We start from the raw sequence: 5455 nt of genomic DNA on the forward strand, positions 1-5455 counted from the left end.
ATAAGAAGGATACTAGCTAAATAAATAGGGACAACTAATCAGGCTTCCCCCCCCCTCATAATCAGCTCTATTACCTTCAGAGGCAGAACAAATAAAATGTCAAAGAGTAATTTAACTCAACTGGTTGGTTACTTTTAATGACTACTGTCAAATTCAAGAATGATTCCCCCTTTTTGGAGAAAGAAATTCTGGCATGATACTTCCCTAAGAAGTCTCAGCCTAATAAATGTATAGAAGTAGAGGAAATAAGGAAAAAAAGAGTTTGTATCTCTCAGAGTGCCTAAACAAAAGGGATTAGGTTCAGAGACATGAACCTCTTTAGGTTCATTAGAGATCCCCACTGTTAGAACTATATATTTTAGTACTCCAAGGCAGGGGCTATTTTATAGTAGTGGTGTTGAGCCCTGAAAGTGTGGCTCCAGTGTCAATTAGGACTGGAAGAGATTCATCCCTGATCTGGAGAAATGTAAGTTTCAGGGGAGCAGAGCGTAAAAAGGAAGAATGAATATTTATTTGAAAAAAATATATGTAAATTTAGTAACATGAAAATACAGGAAGTAACATGAGGAACATCAAAAACATAAGCTTAGAACCCTGCCATTCCACAGCTCCTGCTTTAGAAAATCATCCATAAAGAACCATGATTTTGGACTAAAAATAATTCATTGATATTTCTTAATCTAACCCAACTATTTCAACTGAAAATGCCATTGTAAGTAATGTACAGAAAGTGCAAATGACATTTTCAGGAAATCTATTGGAATCGTTACTAGTATAATCACAGAAATTGAAAAGAAACTATATGTAAATTTGTCACAATTGTTTATTTTCAAAATATTTAGAAATAAATGCAAGTTTTTCTGAAAAGAAAAAGAAGCCATGTTTTGTTAAAGTATACTCATGAAGATGGTGTTTTTTAAACACCTTAAACCATAAGTCACAAAGAATCAAATAATTTTCACCTATAAAAAGTAACCAGAAACTAGGAAAGAAATCAATTCAATTTACAAATTAAAACTACACAACCAATTAGATATATTCCACCAAACATTTGGGGAATATTAAAAGAAATTAGGAATATAAATAGGGGGAAAGTAATGAGAGCTGACTGAACTCAGAAAATAAATAGAAGAAAAAATAAAAGTATATATGAAATAATGAATAAATTGTAAGTTTTCTTACAATCAAGTACAATCAAATATATCTGAATGAAAACTTAATAAGGGCAATTAAAGAAAAGCAGCAAAACAGCCAAAGGAATGATGTAAGGAAAGAAAGAAAAAATGGACAGAGGTCAGCCCTGAAATGGAAGACAGGCAAAAACGATCCAGCATATATTTAACTGGAATCTCTAAAGAGAGTCCAACTGAAATAATGGGATAGAACTTATATCAAAAACTATAATCCTCCTTCCCCGCCCACCCCCAAACCAAAGACTACCTGTATCTACATATTCAATGGGCCAAGGAAGTACTAGGGAAAATCGACCTACCACAATCAATTCTTAGACATTTCAAAGACATTCTGTTACACTTTATAGTTAAAGAAAATTTCCTCAGGGCCTCCTGGCCACAATAATAGATAACTAAAAAGGACAAGAGAATTAAACTGACTCAGATTTCACCAGTGAGGAAGGATTTTATAAAATTTGTTTGTAAAAAGATTGTTTCAGTGACTTGAAATCTTGCTTGGCTGTCTTCCAAGTGTCAAGGCAATAAAACAATGTTTTCTTCACTCAAATGATCAAGAAATTCTCTACCCATGAGACTTCCTCAAGCAATCAACCAGACAAAGATTTCCATTGAAGCAAGAAATTACTGGTGAGACTTCAGCAAAAAGATGAAACATGAGCATTTGCTTTAATTGAAAACAAAAACAAAGGTGGGAAAAAAAGTAAATATATATATGTATATATATTTATGCTATATGCTATACAATATGTCATTTTTTGTGTTACATGTTATGACAAAACAAGAATTATATATTAAATATAGGAGAAAATAGGAAGAAAGAAGTATTGAAGTTGTTGCCATTTAGGTAAAACATTGGAGGTAAATTACATTATTTTAAATGGACAAATTGTTTTGTTAAAAGTTAAATTAGAAAACAGAATGTTTTAAGAGGTATACATACAAAGGTACCTATTAGAACAAAACGTTAAGCCATCCTAAACACAAGTAAGAAATTTCAATAAATAAAAGAGTGAAAAAAGTCATATAGATAACTGCAAAAGATATATCATAATACACTTAATAATTGTACCATAAAATAATATGACAAAGTCAATACCAAAGACTTATCTTTTATGTCAATAAATCAACATGGATATAACTTGCCTGTAAAAGAGAGAAAAAAAATAAATTTAGCTAACAAATCAAAACCCCTAAATATTAAAAAAATGAATCTAAAAGGCTAAATAGAAAAGTGTGAATAAATGTATTCTGAGAATTGGAAACTAGGAAATCTGGGGTTGTTATAATGATAATTTTTTAAAATTAGAATTTAAACAAAATATTGAAAGTAACAACAAACTTTTTAATAATAAAAGAGACAATTAAAAATATAACATTTTAATGCACCAAATATTATAGCAATCACCTTTATAAATAAAAAACTTGAAAAGCAATGAGATATAGATAGAAATACTATGAATAACAGAAATTAACAGCATTCTCATTATAAGAAAGATAAAGTAGGGAGAAATGATTAAAGATATATAAGAACTGAATGATATAATCAATAAATAGATGTTATGAATATTAAATATATATTTATAGACTTTCACCATGAACATAGAGAATATAACTTCTTCTCATTTGTTCATGAAACTTTATGTATTGTCATGAAGAAAATACCACTATGTTCCTTAAAGCAGAAGTATTACAAACAGACTTTCTGATCACAGTGATATAACACTACAAGTTATTAACAACATAAAAGGCCATTCCATCTTGAAGTTTTAAAGCTTTCTATTAGATAATTATTGGGCTAAAGTGTAACCTAACACTAAAAATAAAAAAATTCTTAGAAATATTACTGATGAATATTCTACATATCAAAATACATGGGAGTCATTTAAAGCAGCAATCAGACCAAACAGTCATAGCCCTAAATGTTTTTATCAGTGAAAATGAACATAAATGAAAATAAATTAGATTCCCAGTTTTCTTTTAAAAAAAACTAGAAAAAGTAACCTAAAAAACCCCCAATGCTAAGTAAGATGAGGGATTTTAATATAAAAACAGGGATGAATGACATGGAGAAAATTGATTTTGTGTGAAAAATTTTACCAAAGAACATTAGCTAACTTAAGAAAAGTAAGGAAAAACAAATTTACAAAACAGAAATGGCAAGGTGAAACTAGGTATTGAAATGGGGAAAAGGGAAAAATTACGAGTGCTTTCATACCCTTCTTCAAATAAATACATTTATAGGGAAATACAATTTACCAAAGCCATCCTCTTTAGAGATAAAAAGCTTAAGTTTACTAATGTCTGTAGAAAACAACAGTAAAAGAGAAAAAGTAGGTAGGAAAGGAGCTACCCCCACTCCCCTGCCAAAGTCAGGCCATATGAATTCAAAGGGAAAAATCTACAAAATCTTCAGAAACCCAATAGTTGCGATGTTCCATAAATTGGTTCAGAGTATTGAAATTAAAGGAAATCTTCCTATAATTTTTATGAAGTGTTACATTCATAAGCAAACCTAGTAAAAACAGTACGAGAAAAAGAATATTACTTATGAAATATCAATGCATAGTATTAAATATAAGTTAATAAACCCAATATCATATTATGAAAATGATTTACCATGACCAAGTGTAATTTATTCCAGAAATGCAAGATTTGTTTAATATTGTCAAATTATGAATATAATCTACCATATTCATAGATATAAAGTTTTTGACAAAATTTAAACCCTATTTCTGGAAAAAAATCTTCAAATAAGTAGAAATGTGTGTGTGTGTAAGGATAAGATATATACTCTAAATATATTCTAACAGAATATATATAATATATTCTAAATCTTAAAGCCATCATCTTATGTAACATGTGAATACTAACTGCATTTCCACTAAGATTAGGAACAAGGAACCAGTGCCTGTTAAGGATCAACACTTTCTGGAGGCATTAGCCAATACAGTTAGACAAAATATATCAATTAGAATAATAAGAATTATAAAACAAGAAATAAACAGTCTCAGTTTATATGAAATAAGTTTATATTTCCTAAGAATTTATGTTAAATCCCAGAAACTCAATATTAAAAACTAGGACTATACAATCTCTTCGTGTCTGCACTGCGTCTGTTGTACCTGGTGGCTGGAACCGCAGTGTCCGTGAAGATGGCGTCTACCAGCCGTTTGGATGCTCTTCCAAGAGTCACATGTCCAAACCATCCAGATGCGATCTTAGTGGAGGACTACAGAGCTGGTGATATGATCTGTCCTGAATGTGGTCTGGTTGTAGCAACAAAAGATCCATCTCGAGGTGGAGATTCTCAGAATCCTCTTCTGAGTGATGGAGATTTGTCTACTATGAATGGCAAGGGTACAGGAGCTGCAAGTTTGGATGAATGTGGTAATTCTAAGTACCAGAATAGGAGAACCATAAGTAGTTCTGATCGGGCGATGATGAATGCATTCAAAGAAATCACTACCATGGCAGACAGAATCAACCTCCCTCGAAATATAGTTGGTTGAACAAATAATCTATTCAAGCAAGCATATGAACAGAAGAGCCTGAAGGGAAGGGCTAATGATGCCATAGCTTCTGCTTGTCTCTATATTGCCTGCAGACAGGAAGGAGTTCCTAGGACATTTAAAGAAATACGTGCTATATCACAAATTTCTAAGAAAGAAATTGGTCGATGTTTTAAACTTATTTTGAAAGCTTTAGAAACCAGTGTGGATTTGATTACAACTGGGGACTTCATGTCCAGGTTTTGTTCCAACCTTTGCCTTCCTAAACAAGTACAGATGGCAGCTACACATATAGCCCATAAAGCTGTGGAGTTGGACTTGGTTCCTGGAAGGAGCCCGATATCTGTGGCAGCAGCCGCCATTTACATGGCCTCACAGGCATCAGCTAAGTAAAGGACCCAAAAAGAAATTGGAGATATTGCTGGTGTTACAGACAGTCCTACAGACTAATCTATCCTTAGGCCCCAGATCTGTTTCCTACAGACTTCAAATTTGACACCCCTGTGGACAAACTACCACAGCTATAAATTGAAGCAGCTAATGTCAGACTTCTATGAACACTGAAGTTTGCCTGTTGTACATAGCCTATACAAAGTGCTGGATTGAGCCTTCAATAAGAAAAAATGAAAGACATGGTACACATTCCAGGGCTAAATATTAATTGCTTGGCCTTCTGTATGTACTAGTGAAATATATTTAATGATTTAAATTTCTTACTGGATATGCTTTCTTTTGTAGCAATCTAGGAAACTG

At 32.0% G+C, this 5455-nt stretch overlaps 1 pseudogene across 1 annotated transcript; it reads left to right on the forward strand.

Moving 5' to 3' along the window:
• The first annotated feature begins 4309 nt into the window (after positions 1–4309).
• Positions 4310–5229, forward strand: LOC309822833 (transcription initiation factor IIB-like; annotated as a pseudogene). The gene has a single exon. The product of its transcript is annotated as a transcription initiation factor IIB-like (transcript).
• The last annotated feature ends 226 nt before the right edge of the window (positions 5230–5455 follow it).

The sequence above is a fragment of the Grampus griseus genome (genome assembly GCF_964374135.1).
Source record: "Grampus griseus genome assembly, chromosome: 5".
In the NCBI taxonomy this organism is placed as follows: domain Eukaryota; kingdom Metazoa; phylum Chordata; class Mammalia; order Artiodactyla; family Delphinidae; genus Grampus; species Grampus griseus.